Source organism: Hyposmocoma kahamanoa, unplaced genomic scaffold (assembly GCF_003589595.1).
Source record: "Hyposmocoma kahamanoa isolate Upper Pololo Valley unplaced genomic scaffold, ASM358959v1 202, whole genome shotgun sequence".
NCBI classification, from domain to species: domain Eukaryota; kingdom Metazoa; phylum Arthropoda; class Insecta; order Lepidoptera; family Cosmopterigidae; genus Hyposmocoma; species Hyposmocoma kahamanoa.
Window position 1 is genome coordinate 4,387,113 of NW_020653726.1, and position 20,685 is coordinate 4,407,797.

Sequence of the window (20,685 nt, forward strand, 5' to 3'; positions counted from 1 at the left end):
AGTTTTTGGGGTCAGCACTAGCAAAAAGCACAGAGATTACCCTGCCTCACTCGCCATTTCACGTCCCATCATTATAAGACCTTGTTCATAAGAAAGATCTCGATTTTTTTAAAAGGACAGTATTTTGAGTAAAAAGTCAAAATTTTTGAGTTGATACCCTGTTTGTCCAAGGCAACGGAAAATACCGTAATAAAAAAATAAAAAACCTCGCCATAAGTTTTCTTTACTCGCACAACAAATTCAGAAAAAAATCAAAACTCAGCTCGAAATTATTGCTTACTCGAGTTGCAGTTTCCTCTATGATAAAATATTCCTTAAGATCCCTTTAAGAGAAAGATCCCACCCAGTTAATTACATCAAAAAGATCCCAATTTATTTTCTTAATACAAATTGGTAATTAATAAGAGGTAAGCCGCTAAATCGCATTAAAATTCGTCAAGTACTGGATTGGTCTTGTTTTGAGCACAGCTCGATAAACTTAATTCTTCTAACTATATTCAACAATGGCGGTAAACATTGCCTTCAGAAGGACTTTAAAAGAGATTTGTTTTTTTTTTTAGAAAAATTTTCGAGGGATAATTTGCAAAAGTCTTTGGTTTTTTTTATTGATGTATTTTAGTGACGGGACGAACAACTCGTGCGCCTGATGGTAAGCTACACGCCTGTTCATAATAATTGTAGTGCCACTTTGAGCTTTAAGCCGCAAAGATCTGAGGTGCACTGCTACTCGCCCGACACCCTAAGACATAAGTTGATAAGTTCCATGTGCCTATAATTTCACCAGCACCCTTACGCTTCAAAACCGGAACATAGTAATGCTAACTAATGTTAGCAGTAATCTGCTTGGCGGCAGAAATAGGAAAGGTGCCAGTACTTCCCTGGACGAACTCCATCACAAGCAGCTCTACTGCTTCTAAACTGCCTTACACTGCCTTGAAACAGAAAGGATTTAAAAGTATGAAATTAAAAAAAACTTTCGAATTATTAATTAACAACAAAAGTTAACCCTTCGAATAAGGTTGAAATATTCTAAGTATACTTCTATTAGTAGCATTAGAGCTCCTTGTGAAAGAGTTCGTCCAGGGAAATACTGCCACCTTTCCTATTTCTACCGCCAAGCAGTAATCTAAGCTTTAAAGCATTTCGGTTTTGAAGGATAAGGGTGCTGGTGAAAATACAGGCACATGGGACTAGTCAACTCATGTCTCAGGGTGACGGGTGCAGTGGCAGTGCCCCTCATATCTTTGTAATTTAAAGCTCTGAGTGGCACTGCAATAATTATGGACAGGCGTGTCGCTTACCCTTTGACAGCCTCCGTAGTTGAGTGGCTTGCACACCAGTTTTCATGGTGTTGCCGTCTGTGAGATCCCAGGTTCGGTGCTCTGCCGGTCAATGTAGAAAAAGTAACTTTGTTTCCGATTTCCATAGAACAAGTGCTTTAGTTACTTACTTTGGGATCGCAGCAACGTATGTGATGTTGTCTTATATTTATTTATTACTACCATTCACACGATTTATTTGTTCCATTTCAAAGCATCATGACAAAAAAATTTAAAAACCAGTAATTAGTACACTTCTAATTAATCGAAAATATTCGTATATTTATTACAGTGACGACCTCGGTGGCCCAACGGTTTGCACTATGGGCGCTATTAAATATACACTAGAGCATTTTATTACTGTTACAATTACTACGTGTTTGTATTGATGTATAAATAATTAATTAGAAATAGCTCAAAACATGACAAAATCCATTTCGCACATAACTACAATGCACTCGTCAAGCAGGGGAATTGCGCGACTCCGCGTCGCTACGAAGACGTTGGCTGTTTAATTTAACAAGAGCTGTGAACATCGAAGTCATATTTACGGTGTTTGTAGTAACAGAGGGTCGAGTTACAGTGGATGGTTGTCAGTAGCAGGTGATAACAGGATCGAGTAATTAGAAACTGACGTGCCAGTTAATAACTGGGAGAGTTTGACACTCCGTACGTTGCAGACGCGGAGTTCGAACAAGTCATTAACTGCAGAAGGATGGGAGGCTGTTCCCTGCAGTTTGAGGGTGTAAGGTTTCGTGGAAATAACGGGAAGCTGTCAGTGATTAGCAAGTTTTAGACAAAGCAAAATTACTATTTAATTCTCTAGATCAAAATCCTCGCGTGCGAATGAAGAAATGGAGTTCCTAGCTAATAATGGTTCTAAGTTTTTGGCTACACCTCTGGAAGGAATATATTTTTGAGACATTTATTATTTTTTATTACAATCGAAACAGATTTTACAGTATACTTCAAACTCAGGAGCTCTACTTCAGTAGTAGTAGTAGTAGAGCTCCTTGTGTAAGAGTCCGTCCAGAGAAGTCAGGACAGGACTAAGGAGCAGGCTACCTTATCTATTTCTCCATTATATATTGTCGCCAGGCAGTACTACGACCAATTCATTTAGGTTTTGAAAAGTAAGGGTGTAATTAAGGGTACTGGTGGAATTACAGGCACATGAGACTTGTCAACTTATGTCTCAGTACCACGAACGCAGTGGTGGTCATATTTTTACGATTTAAAGTGGCACTGCAATTGCTATGGACAGGCGTGTCGCTTACCACCAGACGAATGACTTGTTCGTCCTGTCACCTGGTATCATAAAAAAGACTACGAAAGTTTTGGTATCGTATATTTTTATTCAAATACGTTTCCAAACGCTTTAAGTAAACATGAACTTCAAAGAATATGTCTAACAAGTGAACTTATTTTGTTACTTTCAAGGCAATCAAAATTCAAAATTCACAACACCAATTAAACTAAACCATCACCAACTAAAGTCAAAACTTCAAATGAGAGAGAGTTTGTCAAAATCATTTATATCAATTTACTAAAGTCGCCTGACCGTCGGGGAATTATTAAAACCGCACCAACCACGAGCGCTAAGGTTTCTAATTAACTCGGTCCAAGCATCTGGTCCCGACTAATACATTCACGAATATGCTACCCTGGTACTTTCGTTTACGTCCTCGCTTAAGCAATATAAGTTCTAAGTTACTCATTATTATTTCGCTTAACAACCAAAGTTAAGTGATGATACTATCGATAACTATGTCGATACTTTATGTTCTAATTTTGCAAAAACAGTGGATATACAAATCGTAAACAAATATTTTCTATACAAACCCCTTTTAAGCTCTTACCCGCAGCGATGTTACTTGCAGCAAACATCCATATTTACAGATGTAAAGAAAACTATTCTCAGAATACTATTGAAATTAATACAAAAAGTTTTTATTCGTTTTTAATGGTTACCTGTTCGATCTCATTTGTATGAAAAGAATTCTCTTTTTAAATGCAAATTGAATTCAATACCGTTCGAACCTCCTTTGTTGCCGCGAGCAATTAAAAAAGAAAACATTCGAATTTAAAAGAAATGAAATTTTAAACGTTTCGATGTTTGCTTTTTAAATTTGAAAGGTAAACTTTGTTTTTACATGAAAATAGAGTTATAAAGTGAAATTAAGGGCTTCAACGTTTTGTTATGAAAGTTTGGTTGATGGAATACGCTCAGGTTTTATGCGTCTATAAAATTTTAGTGCTTTTTGCTTTACAGGTACATAAACCAACACACAAACAATATACAATATAATAGACCTTTTCCTTTTACATGAAAAAAGATAATTACTGATTTTACGTCATAATAATATGATTATGTAAAGATACCAAATATCGAAATTGATACATTAAAGAGAACATAACACTAAAGCATATTTTAGATTTACCCGGAACGGAATGGAAATAAACGAAATTATGTATAACATAATAACTTTATGTGAATTGTGTGTTGTACAAACGAGATACGATAGATATACTGCGCGGGAATTCTCCGAAAGACGTGGGGCCTGTATTTTGATTCGTATCTAGCTGTTGTTACACAATTGACATAAAATTCATTATGCCACGGTTTATTTATTCATGGAATACCAACAGATTCAACCATTTAATGAAACGGTTATAAAAACTCACTTCCGTTCCGTTCCTAAGACGTCTTTTCAGTTTTAAAATATTTGCAAAAAAATATTAAAACGAATAGTTAAAGGAGTTTCAAAATGGCCACCGTAAAGATATAACGATTTTCAAAATACATATTTTTGGCATTTTTCGCGGGAAGTAGATTCAAGAAGATCTGAGATCTGGCAGTATGGCTAATTATACGCTTTAGCCAATAGGGACATATTTATCAAAAAAGCCCTTTCAGATTTCGTATATTTCGGCGTCCGCAATAACTTGTGTATAATGAAAATGCAATTTAATGGAGTCAAAATTATACTGTTTCCACATGGAATATCATTGCATTATTAATTTGCTGTGAAGAAGACCACATTTGTACCCAAAAAGTCTGTCCCGAAGGACGAAAAGTTTAGCAGCTACTACGAATACTCAAAGCATCATGTTAAAATTTTCTTGTATTCAAAAAGTTGGAGAATTAATTATTTAATTGAAAACCGTTCCGATATTGACTTTTCCCGCTAAATAAGTGTGTATATCTAGAGCAAGAAGAATTCGCTACAAAAATAATTTATTCCGAAATTTCGTACACTGACATGCTTGTTAGAACGTTAGACGGGCACATCTCGAGTACACTTCAAAAGTTAATAATTCGAGACCCGAACTGTCTGAGTATATTCATTCATCATATTTCAGTCTATTCATATTCATATTTATTCGTTTCACCTATTCGTTTCGTTCCAAAATTTGAATTTAAATCTTTAACGAGATGCAAGGGTTGATCGCGTATTACGAATAGATTATAGAAATTTTGAATACAGCGAGGATTCCGTAATGATAACATTGTAATTTGTACAATGAAGCAATTTAATGTGTTTTTAATTTTATTTATTTGTTTTGTATTTCAAATGAAATCCTACAATTTTGTCAGGTATTTGTGAAACATTTATTATAGATTTTATAATCAGTTGTAGAGTACATATTTTAGTCATTTTATTGTTGTAAACGTAAAAGTATGATGCCTAAACGTTTTACTCATGTTAATCGAAAATTTAAAAAAATGGGTGATTGACATTTAGATTTTGGCGCGTTAAGAATATTGTGTGCTGTGAATATATTATTCAAAAGTATTGAAAGTAGAGTTTTATTGTAAAATATTTATACATTAAACGATTTTAATGTTACATTCAAAAGAGATACTGTTGCTTTGATAATTCATTTTGTTTTTGTAAAGTAACGTTTAATTTAAAAAAAGAATAAATTCAATCGTGTTTTGATTTTTTTTGAGCTCTACTGCTGCTGAAATTATTTTTTATATTTAAAAAAAAAAAAAATTTAATAATTTTTCAACTTTAATTGAATTGTAACACGAAGTATTCTATCGATATAGTTTTATAGAAATGTAACATCAATAAACACAGCCAATATCTACGATTGCATCTACATTCATGGAAAGCAATCAACATTGTGTTAATTAATAATTCTAGACTGCCCTGAACATAAAGACTGCGGTCTGAGGACCCCCTCTTGAAGGAGACCTCTCTTAATAATACGCCCACATTTATTGGAGCCACTGCTTACATATTAATTAACTAAACAATTGCTTCTAGAAATATTGAGTTATTACTACTACATTGAATAGTTTTCTGTAGATGTCAGTTAGTATTTTGATTGACTAATTAAGTTGATTCCGAAAAGAAGAATGTACAGAGAAACATTTCTACAATTGTTACTTTTACTTTTGGTCATGTTGCAAAAAGCGTCTTTGAAAGACCTTTTTTCGACTACGTACAGATCGTAAATGGTATATTAGCAAGTAAAAGGCGAAAAAGCTTTGTCAAGTGCGTAGCAAATGGAATTTCATGGACTTCATCTAAAGCGATGAGAGACAAGTGTGACAGTATGTCCTTTATCATATTAAACATTTATTCGTAATTGGAAATAAAACTATTTTCTTCAAATCTAAATCGCTTATTATTGTTTTTTTTTTCAAACAAACCAACGAAAAGGGCCGAAATGTTTAGTTTATTTGAAAAAACAAAAGCGGGAAATCGTAATGTGTTTACGTTCGCCATTTTGAAACTCTTTTTAGTATTCGTGTTATATTATTTTCCTTCCTTTGCTCTCAATAATTTTAGAACTGAAAAGATGTCTTAGGCTCAATTAACATGCCGCGGAACGGAATGGAAGCGTATTTTTGTACCCATCTCCATGGATAGTAATTTTGTGTCAATTGTGCAAAGTACGTAACCAGATACGAGCTGGTTTGTTTGAAAACTAAATATACGCGAATTAGATTCAAAAAAATTAGTTTCATTTCCATTGTGTAACAATCGCGAAAACCTAAAAACTCGATATCTTTCACTTTGTAATATTATGGTATTGAAAGTAATCTCAAATATCTTTGTAAACAGTTTTCTTTTTGAAGACTTTTTTTTAATAAACTTCATTTTCTTACCTTTTCCACTATATTGCAGTGTCAAAGATCAAACGCGAAAATTATTCACGAAAACTCGCAAGTTTCCCAGCTCTTAATATTAAAATAGCTCCAGACGGCTACCAGACGCCTTCCTTGGTAAGGCTTTAATGAAACCACATCGTAACGTATCGTGTTATGCTATTATGACGTTGGAATTCTGCTTGTATTATAAGGGATAGGTTTAAAGTCAGTTCTAAGGTCTTTACACACTTACTGTAGATACGCGGTAGCTGCAGGTCTTCAACTGTTGAACGTAGAGCTCTACTCTTTACTGTCCGGCAATAATTCATACTCAATACTTTATTGCTACACAAGACATTATTGTTGGACTCAACACACACTGGCGCAGAGTCGAATCGACACTTCGCGTCCTGTTTTTCAACTACAACGCGCGGTGATGCGCATTAGCGCGCCCGGATCACAGTGTGGTCGGCGTCTGACGCTTCACTGCGCGCAAGGAACGCACGGACGCGGGAAACCGCTCGACTTCAACTAAACGTCGTGTCGACGCGCGGTTCTGCATAACACAAATTTGTACCTTTATTATGAGAAAATAGAGATGAATATGCTATAGGCGAAAAACATGACGCGTCGACTCTACGCCAGTGTGAGTAAAGTCTTGGGGTAAAAGAAATCAAATCAAACAATCAAAAAAATCTGAACAAATTACTACACCTAATTACTAATACAACTAATTCTAACCTTATTTTATTCACTAAAGCTTTAAGAATAATACACAGAATGACTTAACAAACAAACAAAACTAAAATTAAAATTAGTTTTGTTTATTTATTACTGGGAACCGAGTATAATACTCGAAGTTTAAGCAGATTATTGATCGGTTTGATTTATAGTAAAATCAAAACCATGAAATTGAAACATAATTATGTGGAAAATAAGAAATTTAATACGTAATTTTTTTTTAACGCACACTTAGCCCCGCACTGGAGAAACGCTGTATGCTACCACAAATTATACCCAAACTCACGAGAGAAATAAATATTGGCCATACAAATATTTCTCCCGGAATCGAACCCGAGACGTCTGCGTGGCAGTCCAGCATGATAACCGTTCGGCCACCGAGCCAGTTACTTTGGCAGTTAGAGTTATTTTGACTTACGTATTTTAACAGTTAGGTTGAATATTTTTAGTATTATTTAATTATTTTGTAATACTGAACAAATGCTTTTTTATAATTGTTTAATAAACTTGTCTCATTTAAGAATTAAATTCTACTTCTGATTCATGCTTTAAATTCTAATTCTACTTTTTGCTTGGACTTGTCCAAGCCAAACATCAGCCTTTGTCATTTATCCGGGTTCACTGAAAACCAACGTAACAAGGCGTTTTTAAATGTCTCGTTACAATAAGCTGAGTGGAGACATTTCGATAGCATTTTAAATGTAATTATTTTACTTTGTGTTTTATCCTCAGTTTGTTTTATATTTGTTATAATGACATCAAATCTTAACCTTACCTTAGCTTACATGAGAATATTGTCACATGTACATATATTAAAGTCATGAAATAAACTTTTTTTTTTCTTTGAAACAATAATTATTAATATTATTATTATTAATAATATATGCGTTCAATGCCGCACCGTGACTGAAAGTGGGTAAGTGCCTTATATTCGTCTAGATCTGAATGCAAGCCAGGTGTGGGAATAACTTGAATAATTATATTTTAGTACGGGCACATGCGACGGCGAGCGCATGACGCATACAGATTCTTCTGCGATAAGTATAATTTCAGTTCATGTGTACACTGCACTAGTTATTGTATGCATAAGGTACGTTCAATAATTTACATCGGGAAAGTATTGTCCCTCTTACTTTTATTAATGAACAATCACGCTGTGCTTTCGGCGTGATTTATGATCAACAATGGACCGCCAAAGATAAATGACAATAACTATCATCTCCTGTGGTCGTTATAATTAATTTTATTTATTAATTGGATCGTTATAATAATTTTCACACGTGTTTATTTCTTTTCTTATCTGTTTTCAATGTACACTCAGCCACATATATAGTGTTATACACGCTATTGCATCGAGTATATAACCAGAAATAGAGACGAAATAAGGGCCATCGATTCCTGGGAACTTATCAGGCAAATGAGGCTTACATCACTTTTTAATATCAACTCCCGTTTGCACTGAAATCGCAAATTAGAAAGCTGAAATATTACAACGCCAACAACTGACCTGTGTGTGCGTCTCCGTATATTCCAAGAATATTATGTATTATTGTAATAAAGATAATATTATCTCTAACTATTTCTTTCTATCTACTCTAGCTGTTCCTTTAGGTGGTGTGAAAAAAACAGCAAAATACCTAATTGCAAAACAAACGGTATTCACATTTCATTGGTAATTAAATTGTAATTTTTCAATTGTCTTCCATTGTAGCAAAGCTCAAGTTAAACTGGTAGATTTGAAGTGAAACAATTGACCAATCGGAGCGCAGTTGTCACCATGATGATTTGGCAGAATAGGTTTCAAAGAAATTCAATGCCATTGCGTCTCTATTTCTGGTTACATACTCGATGGGCTATCACTACGAACTTATTAAACAGCTCTGAAATTTACTAGTTATTATTCATATTCCAATGATATTATTTCCTGAAACACGTTTAAGAGCACACAAAACCATATGTCAAAAAAAAAACATATGTCAAAGTAGAAAAACATAATTTGAAATTTTAAAAAAGTCTGTCGCCATCAAGTACAGTCGTACAGACAGCAGCACATCAAGCTACACATTGACAGATTTTGTTCCGTTGCACTGGAGACCACGTGTGTATATAACTCGTCTTATCTAGCGAATCCTTCTTCATAAATATTTAAGGTTTTTATAAACGTACAAAAACTTTTTTAATGCGTAAAAGAATTATTATCATTCACATTTGAAAATTTATTATGAATAAAACTAAAAATTGAATAAACCAAAATTGATTTTTTTGAAGTGCAATACAATTTAAAAAACGAAAACTCCTGTGACACGACAGAGATACAGAGAGGATCATGGACATGTAACCCTAAAAGGTTACATATATGTACATAGTCTTGATGAAAAACTAAATAATTCAAAAATTCTAATTCAATATTATAATATTATAATAAAATTCATATGTCTTCAAAAAGCGATTAAAGTAAATTACTCTAAAGGAAAACATCGAGAGCGTTGATGACATGAATTGATTGACGAATTTTAATTATATTTACAAATGGCACGACATTTTATTAAAAGTTTCCGTTTAGTATTTAGAAACTTCTTTAAGCTTTTTGTAGTGCAAGTCTTTGATAAAGATTGAGTACGTACAGATTAAAAAAATATTTTAATCTTTAGAAAATATTACGAATAAAATAGTTATTTTTGATACAAGTGCGGAAAGTTAGTCATTATTCACGAGGCTCGAGGCTTCGAGCTCGAGCTTGAGGTTCGAGACAAGTGAAAATGACAAATCCGCATGTGTATCAAACGACATTTTTTAATACATTTGCGAAAAAATTACATTGAAAGTAAAATAAAACAGTATATTTTAGTGGCACGGTCTCGCGTAATACTCACCTCCGGTCATTGTTAATATTCAATCAGCCATTTTTATGGAAAATATTTTGGTAGTTTTAAATGTCACTCGTTGTTTTGTAAAACACCTATGCAATTTAAACAAATAAGATGTTTTTGTAAGCAAATATAAGTTTTAATGACGAATGGCTTACGTCACAAAGCACATAAATATTAAATAAATATACAACCTCTTTAGTTCTATGTTTTAGACTTGAAACAACAGTAAATTAAAAAAAAATGGAAAAGTAAAAAGCACTAGTGCGAAAAATCCAACTTTCGGCACGATTTGTAGTACGAAAAATAGCACGTTTTGAGCAACTGTATTAAAAAAAATCATAATTACTTAACTGAGTAATAAAGGTTGACAATTTTGTTACGGTACGGTATTAATTAAATTGCTTTACTTACAAAATGATTGAATGAAATGCAGCCTGATAAGACCCAAAATTTCCTTCTGTCTATTGCTAAAAAAAGCGAAGTATAGAAATCTACACAGGCTTTTTTTGTAATATCTAGTGACGGGACGAACAAGTCGTGCGCCTGATGGTAAGCCTATTCATAACAGTTGCAGTGCCACTCAGAGCTTTAAGTCGCAAAGATCTGAGGGGCACTGCCACTGTGCCGGTCACCCTGAGACATGAGTTGACAAATCCCAGGTGCCTGTAATTTCACCAGCAACCAGCACCCTTGCCCTTCAAACCCGAAACACAGTAATGTTGACATTACTGCTCGGCAGCTGAAAAAATTGGTAAGGTGGCAGTACTACCCTGGACAAACTCTTTCACATGGAGTCCTTCTGCTGCTTTCGTCTGCTATTCTTTCACTTATTAAACAAATAATGGTTAATAAATTAAACTGCATATGGGTGTGGTGGGCGCGTCTCTTGGGAATTATATATGGGAACAATAGAAACAAATAAATAACATTCTTATTTACACCAGAGTTACAGTGCATTGAATATTTAATTTATGTTAAGAAGAATAGTTTTTTGTTTTATAATTATTGTCAAATATGTACAAGTTTATTTACAAAAAGGAGCCTAGAGTAACTTATTAACAATAACGCACACACTCATAGCCCTGCGCTACGGAAATCCAGTATCGCGGGTGTCATGGACTCACACATAGATAACCACAAATTACACCCAAACTCACGAGACATCGAGTATATAACCAGAAATAGAGAGGAATTGTCATTTAATTTGTTTCAAAACTATTCTGCTAAATCATTACGGTGACAACTGCGCTCCGATTGGCCAGCCCGAATTCGAAACAATTTACGGGTATCGTCAATTTTTTCACTTCAAAGGCCAGTTTAACTTGACCTATGCTATAATGGAAGAAAATTGAAAAATTAAATTACCGATGAAATGTGATTCCGTTTGTTTTGTAATTAGATGTTTTGCTGTTTATCCCACACCACCGAATGAAACAACCCCTCATTGTTAGATATATTATCTTTATTACAATAAATACAGAATATTTTTGTAATTTACGGAGACGTACACACAGGTCAGTTGTTGGTGCTGTACTATTTCAGCTTTCTAATTTGAGTTTGTGTGTGAGAGTTTATATTTAAAAGTGATGTAAGGCCCATTTGCCTGATGAGTTGCCAGGGATGGATGGTCCTTATTTCGTCTCTATTTCTGGTTATATACTCGATGTCACGAGATAAATAGATGTAGGCCATACAAATATTACTCCCGGCCCGGGAATCGAACTCAGACCTCTGCGTGGCAGTCCAGCATGGTAATCGTTAGGCAACGGAGGCATTCTACTCAGTGGAATCTGCCTTACGAAAGGGTAGTAGAGTTTAATCAATATCACTATTTCAAGTGTAATTTGCTTTATTTCATAAATAAAAATTATTTGAATTTGTGTAGGACCTTCTTTCTATATACGAAGCAAGGGTTCTCTCAGCAATAATACGAAAATGATATATACGACAATTCAGTTTAATATTATCTTAAGGCTATCTTTACATACGATATGTTACTACCATTCAACTATCCAAAGCAATCAAAGTTATTTTAATATCTATGTTCAATTAAGGTTAACAAACCGCGCAATGCTGTGGATTCAATAATTTAGTAACCATCGAACCAGATAGTTCGCATTCATCTGTTGAATTCATTGATATTTTGAATGAAATTCCAACCCCGAGGGTCCTGGACGTCATTAAAGCGGTTTAGAAATGTCTAAACTTTAGAATAGTATGTAAAATAATTTACATTTTATGAACAGTTGTTTAGAGGTTATTGCTTTAAGGCAGTCTATAGACTTTTAAAGTGGAATTTAACCGAAAGGGAGATGCTGAGGGAAACACCCTTGTCACTGATTTAGTCAGAAATTAAAAAAGGAACGTTCGTGGATTGACTTGTTCACTCTTTGTTATCAATTAGTTCAATCGACTGTGAAATAATAACGTTACATAATTACAATTAATTCGTTTATCCACTTTTCATAGTAAATAGTTAGAAATTACAAAAGATGGTTTCATTTTGATTTTTAAAAGTCAGTTTAAAATGAATTTTAAATCTTACGCAAAAAAATCACATGTGGCAGCCGCGCTCGGATGTTCACTTTCCAAGTAACACACAAAAAACCCATCTTGTTAATGCGCGCCCGTTTATAAATTTATTTTCATATGGCAGTCCTGCCATACGAAAATAAGGAGTATATCAAGGTTTTCACAATTATATAAGGTTATATATAAGGTAATATATAAGGTTGTCACAATTATATTTAATTGTAATGTTATCTAACTCCCATAGTATAATAAATTTGAAACAGATCAGGCAAGTGAAAGTAAAATAAATATTCATTTCATGACTGAGATCCCTGCAAACAGTGAAAAGAACTGAAGTTCTTTCAATAGATTAGCATCATCATCAAACATAGCTAAGAACTATCCCGATTAAAATAACCTTTAATAAAAATTGCTCTTTGCGATCATACAATACAGTTCATCAGGTAAGATACCACAGACATGCACACAGATACATAGATTAAACTTCAAACTTATAACTCCCTTTTTTACGTTGGGGGCTAAAAATGGACATATCCTAATCATAATATTGTAGGCAAGCAGATGTACTGTCATTTTACTTAATTTTATTCGTGAAAGGCTGTATACTAATTTTTTCAATAGCAAATTATCTGATCTGATCCACTGGAAATCTTATTTCAGATCCATTCATGTTTGATATATTTTGCAGCGTGAAAAATCACTACATAGCGTATCGAGTTCAATAATCTTCAGGGCGGGGAGTTAAAGTAGTTTTGGTTTAGCGGACTACATACAGACTGATAAAATACTTCAAATGCATTTTAGATAATTGCCGATAGGTAACTATTAAACAAAATATTGTTCATGGTGCAATAAGTATTTCATGGAAATAGAAGTCTTTTTTTATGATAGGAAGTGACGGTTTCAAGAAGTCTTGCGTCTGATGGTAAGTGACATTCCTGTCCATAAAAGTTGCAGCGCCTTAAATCGCAAAGATCTGAAGGGCATTGTCACTGCACCGTCACCATGAGACATAAGTAGAAAAGCCCTATTTACCCGTAATTTCGCCCTTACCCTTCAAAACCGGAACGAAGTAATGCTCATGTTACTTCTTGGCGACCAACATAGGTAAGGGGGACCGACAGATCGAGGCATTTTTTTTTGTATTTGCTAGATCTTGGTGTCTATAATAATAATAAACTAGCGGAGTATATTTACAAGAAAACAGATGAATATCATGAAGAACATCGTGAAAGTAATTAAGTAAAGAAAAGAAAGTAAGTATTAGAAAATTATAAATGGCTTTATACTCAAACTTAACTTCTAGCCGTGGGGCGACGGCTTAAGAATACATTGTCGCCTCCCCATACATGCCCGTGGGGGTCGTAAGAGGCGACCGAGGGCGTCACAAGTGTCCATCTGCTTAGCATTGTGGTAGGCTCTGTGCCGACTGGATAGCGACCACAGTACACACGGCGGAAAACCCTCCACAGTGAAACGCTTTTGCGAATCGCGTTCAGGGATCAGTTGGTGTACATCCAGTGCATTTGGCCAGACCGGCAAAATGATAGTGACGGAGTGAAGATATTTGTGTTTTCCATCCGTTACTCTCATCTCTGGACTGTATTCGCACTTTCCATCAGGCGCGGTGCAGTCATTTTGTCGAGTCGCAATAAAAAAAAAAAAAATAAAAAAAAAATAAAGAAACCTTTTACATTAACATAGAAACCAACAGCTGTCTGACTCCTCACATATTGTTACAAATCAGACTAATGTGACAATTTATAACTGCATTTCTGAGCAAGAACGAGGTTGTGACAAGTCTGTGAAAAAAATAAACTTTCTGTAGTGCGACGAGTTGGACAGTATGTAGCCTTTTAATATTGCGTTTGACAGCTTACGGGCTAAGATTGCGACTGTGTCGTGCGTGTGACGGAAGTCAGAAATCTCGTTCGTGCGATAAAAGTTGCCAGAGAGAAGCCATTGTGCCAACTTTCAAAGAAATATGGGCTTTTATGTATTGTAGTATATTTATACACATTTCTATATTCAATCAAGAAATTGTGACGCGGCAAATACATGACATTCTTGTCGTATGAACTAGAATTTTATATTAAATGAAACTATTTTTTTCGTATCTAAACCGCGTATATTACGTATATTATTATCGTATTGTTTTTTTAAACAAACAAACGTTTCGTGCTCTTTAAGTACAGGTTCCACGGTCACGGCTAATTAAGATGGTAAAGTCATCAACTAGTTGCGACTAGGGTTTCTGATTTCTCGACTTTTTTTTTTCTCGAGGTTCGAGAATTATCGAGCCCGATTTCGATAGGGGGCAGTATACCGTTTGAGTTACGTCCTAATTGATATTTTAATCAACAAAAATGCGATTTTCTTTTTTTGAAACTCATTTTCTGTTTGTTCTCATGTTCTGTGGGTGTGTACTGAACTATAATGAGTTTCAAAAAACACGGATGAAATTTTTCAGCTCAGTCGCGAGTACCATAAAATTTTAATACAGAACTAAAAAGAGCGCCTTTTTGATATGGTCTATGAAATTTTAATTGACAGATTAAATTACAGGAGTAGAGAAAGTTGTAAGTATTCGTCGCTATATAAGATCAGGTCAGCGATCCTTCAGACCATTTGGAATAACAATTTTCATAATCTTCTATCTAAATCTAATTTATTTTAACACAGGTCAAATGGAAATTAAAACGGTAATCCTGTATTTAACGACTCTCCATTAAGCATGTACTCAAATGCTATAAATCGCCCCTTTGGACGTAAAGGACAAAATTAAAATACCACATCAACGTGACAAGGTTCTAATTAAATTTCACACTAGACACTTTGGGGAAGTTTTAAACCCCTTTCAACTGTTGTTTTATTATCTGAAGAGTGATTATTAATAAAACCGTCTTCTTTGCGAAGGTATTCGACATATGAATCATTTTTTTATTTAGATCCTTGCTTATAGATCTCAGAGCGTGGATTCAATTGTAGCGGTAAACAAGCATTTATTTGATACGTACAATAAACACCGTTGTTAAAAAGCAATGAAAAATGAGCTTCAAAATGTATAAAAATAAAACCTCTACTCGTACGTTTTCTTTACATTTCTGTTCCTAATCCCACACATTGCCCACTTGAAACGCATAAGCGTGCTCAAAATGTACACAGGCTGCAGTAATGAATGCTCTAGAGAATAATAAGCCAACAAAAGAAAATCGTTATTTGTTTTCCTATTCCTTCCCTCGTCTCGTCATTATTCCACGAACTGCTTTTATTCTTTTTTCCTGTCGTGTAGTAATTAAAGATAAATATAATATAAAACGCTCCACTTCACGGCGATCGTCTCCGCTTTGTCTTCGTAAATGGACTCCTGTTGATAGATTGTCGTCATTGTTTTCTTAATCTGAGAGTCGCCGGAGGATAGAATAAATGATTTATAAGTTACTCGGGAACAATAGAAAAATAGAACAAGGTAAATAAAGGCAGAAAAATACGAGGTACTTAAAAATGTGAAAATAGAAAACTTTTTTGTTATGAGTTGACAAGTCTTGTTACCTTAGTCTACAAAAGAAACGTCTTTCATAAATAAATATTACAAACTGACTCCTAAGCCTTTCGTATGATGCACCTAAACACTATTCACATTTACGCACACAAAGAAACATTTTCTTTTTGTTTACCCTTTTATTCTAATAATAATAATAATAAAGTATGATAGAACAAAATAATATTTCCTAGTATGAGTCAAATATTATTTTTTATTGTAAAATATCTCTTTGTTTCTACTTTTGTCGGTACCGAAACAGAATCATGTTACATTTCAGTCTTAATCCGAAGAAAATAACACAAAAGCAAACTCGCTTACAAACTTTCCCGTATCAAAGTTTGTAAGGTGATGGTTACCAGACGCCCATTTGTCTTTTCCCACGGTCGGGGAGATGTTTAAGAGAAGTCCACTTGGAGCTGTTTCAGGATTATTTTGCTATATCAATTTTATTGTATTCATAAACAATGTATACGAAGGCGAGCATGTATTGAGTATATCAAGTTGACGTTGTTTTGCACCCTGTGTTCCCTCCTTTTCCTATGATTTCGTCTAATGTATTGTTAGCAACTTCATAACTATGTTTGGAACGATTGCTTTTTATATGACATCAAGTGACGGGATGAAAAAGTCGTGCGCCTGTTGCTAAGCAACACGCCTGTCAATAGCTGTTGTACTTAGTGTCAGTCAGAGGTTTAAATCGCAAATATCTCAGGGACATTGCCATTGCCAGTCACTTCGAGACGTATATAGTTGACAAGTCTCGTGTGCTGTCAATTCAGAACGCCGTAATGCTCACATTACTGCTTGACGACAGAAATAGGTAAAGTGGCATTACGTCTCTTGTCCCTAAAACTACTACTACTTGTAACACGTCCTTTGAAAAATACTATTATTTGAATTTGATACCGTTTTATGAATTTGATAATTGAGTATACTTTTCTTGTGAAACTCATACCTGTCGTTTTTAAATATCGTCATGTTTTTTAATGAAAATGAGGCAAAATGTAAATGACAATTCCTAGAGCCCTGCTGGAACCAGCCAGACATCTTTAAACAAACAACGTTGTTAATTATGCACTACCATCCTTAAAGGTCACATTTACTTATACGTCCAAAATCATAAAATGTTTATTTTCAAGCGCATAAGACGCCGTCGTCAGTTTGACGTAAAATAAGCAATTTCCTTTTGTATCAGCAAAGGTGTTCGCGTTTATGACCTTACACTTTACGATTTGTTTGTGCATACTCTGTCGCGAAGAGGTTTTAAAATCGAATTTTCAAACTGCTCTCAATAAATGCGCGTTACTTTCAACTTTTGCTGAAACGCGTTGTAAAAATTTTGTTACTTTCACACGTGAAGGTGATTGTGAAACCAAACGTAAGTGGATATATCACTTTGAATTATGTACGTGAGGCGCACTATAAGTTTTCGGAATGAATAGGAAAAAAATACTATAAATGGTCAGAAATGAATTTATTGTTTCTCAAAATATTCTCCGTAAGCGTTAATGCATTTTTGAAAACATTTATGCCACTCATCCGTGACAATCTCTGAAAAATATTTTTCATACTCTTCGATAGCCTCTTCAGCTGATGAAAATCGTTGACCGCGTGACTGGTTCTTAATATTTTGGAAATAAATAAAAGTCACAAGGTGCAAGGTGCAAGGTGGACGGGACTGTATGCGGAATGGCTCGTAAAGTCAACGTTGTTCACCTCCATAAATTCATTTGTCTGTCTGGCCGTGTGAGAACTGGCATTATCGTGGTGCAAGATGTTACGGCGCTTACGGTTATTTATACGGAGTTTGTCAATAACTTCCGGCAAACAAATGATCGTGTACCAATCACTATTCACCGTACAACTATTTCCAAAGCAACATTAACCACGTGTCCAGTTTTATTAAAAAAAATAGCAATCATCTGCTTAGAGGCACTTTCCACGCGCGCTACTTTGGTTTCGGCTCATCTCCAAAGACCCATACGCTCCATTCCTGCTTTGTTTTGGGATCGTAACTATAAATCCATATGTCGTCACTTGTTATTATGTCCTACACCAAATTTGCTCCCCTTCGTTGAATCTCGTAAGCACGACATTGCACCAAGTGACGCGATCCGTTTTTTGAGCCTCAGTCAAATTGTGTGGGATCCACCGAGAGCACAGCTATTTCACACCCAAATGTTTGTGTAGTATTGATTGTATTTGACTAATGCTTATACCGCTTTCGGCCGAATCTCATGGTATGTCACATGCCTGTCTGTTTTGATCATACGGCCCACAGCATCGATGTTTTTATTGTTCACAGCAGTGGACTGGCGACCATCACGAACTTCGTCACTGAGATTCACACGACCGCGTTTGAATTCTGCAACCCATAAATATGCAAGCTATAAATAGTCGTCTTGCATGGTGCTTCATCGCCAAAAGCAGTTTGAAGCCGAGCGAAGCTCCGCTGAGCTGTGAAGTCACACTTAAAGTCGTAGAAATCATACTACTAAATTTTCACGAGTTAAATCCATGATGATGTAGACAACCAATTTCTAAAATAACGCCACAATGTAAAAACAAGTGACAGTCAGATGAAACAAACTGTATTCTACAGCCAAATAGTTCCATTTTCAACTGTTATAATTACTTTTTAAATATTGTTTATGTAAGTGGCCAGTTCCAGAAACTTATAGTGAGTTTAACTTAGGGAAATTAAGTTTGCGATTGTAGTGTTACCATTACTCAGCTTCTAAGAATCCGACCATTGGATCTATTTATGAACGAACTGAAAATAAATAAAAGGAGATTGAACTGTTGTTTATATATCTAAATTCATAAAAATGGTAACAAACATTTACTTTGAAATTTTTGTTCAACACGTCGTTATTTTTTCATCACTCACATCGATTCACAATTTCGAAACACGCACAACAGAATAGGTAAATCAAAATAGAGAAACGTTGCCGAAATAACTGTTATTAAGTCAGAACACATTCAGTACCTTTAAAAAACTTTCTACGTGTACAGAATTCAACGCAAAGTCTGGGCGCCCGGATGGACACGGAATATTTTTATTCTGAAAAAATTACTATCATATGTGTTCTAACTAACTTCAGGAACTCAATAGTGTTCTAAATATGATATTGTTATCTATTTGTAGTGGGTTAACAGTTTTGTAGTTGTTAATTAAAGCTACTTACTATTACTCAGCTCTGTTAAGAAGAACGGTAGCCACGATGGGGCAACAGACGCGGGTTCGAGATCAGTCGGAGCGAAGGAACTTTGTGTTAGTTCGATCTTTATATCAATAGTAATAACGAACTAGTGGAGCGTTTTCACAAAAAAATATATGAATATCATATTCAATACAATAAATATCGTTAAATCTCCACTTCCATCGATCCTGACTGGCTTAAGTCGTTTGCTGCCACCCACTTGCATTACATTTAGTTATATTTAACGATATTATGACTTAAGTTGAAACACGTAAATTGAGGTACACTTTTATTCTTTTTCATTTCGCTCTACAAGCTATACGACTAAAAGATAAAGATACACCAAGCTCCAAGAATATGTTTGCAAGAGTATTTAGCTATTTTATTCCGGTTTTATCCCCAGCGGCCTGGAGACTGCAAGGCTCTCGTCTTGAACAACCTTCGCAATATCCCTACAAATATCTTTATTCGCAACAAGCAGGTAAGGGAACTGAACAAGACGTCGCTACTAGAGTTTTAATGACACGCTTTTTACAGCTTCGGCTTTTGTCACAGATAAAAATATAAAAAAAAAAAATATAAAAGATAACATATTTGCAGTGTTATAAACATTTTTTGTTAATTTATTTAGTGTATAAGTTCGTTAATCTAAACAATAAAATTCGATCAAAAATTACGCTTCGAAACTATAATAGACAAGAATTGAAGCGCTTTTGAAAACAATTGAGCCTGTCAAATCTAGGCATATAATTTTCTAAAATGATACTATTTCTTTGAATCTAAATTAAGTATATTTTTTTAAATAAATCAATTTTTCGGACCCTTTACATTTCACGACAGATAGTAAGAGATTTAAATCGACAAAAACAGTTTCTTTTCCTATGTGTAACAATCGCGAAAACCGAAGAATTCGATATATAAATAAATATCCTTTTGCGATTTTACACAGAATCTAGAGCACAACGTTACTCTATATTGTCGGGATGCGACTTGCCGAAATGTAATAGGTCTTCGGCAAGTACAATTTTTAGCCGAATGTGCCATCAAGGCGAATACTCTACTGGCAACTACAGAATTCTCTTTGCTTGTCTAGACCAAAAGACTTTCTGTAAGGCGATTATTATTGTAGAATTCATTTATTTTGTTTTGTATTTTTTGTTTGTTAGGGGTTTCTGTCGTCTTTCGTCCCTTTACGCAATTAATTGAAAAGGGCACTCGTCGGATATCAATGCTATTAATTAGGTATAAAATTGAAATCAACGAAATTAGCCATGGGCGATAGTTGCTAAAAATATTCGAATTATTTAATTGTAAAAATAATCGAATTATTCAGTTGTAAAAATAATCGAAATAATTCGATTGTTACATC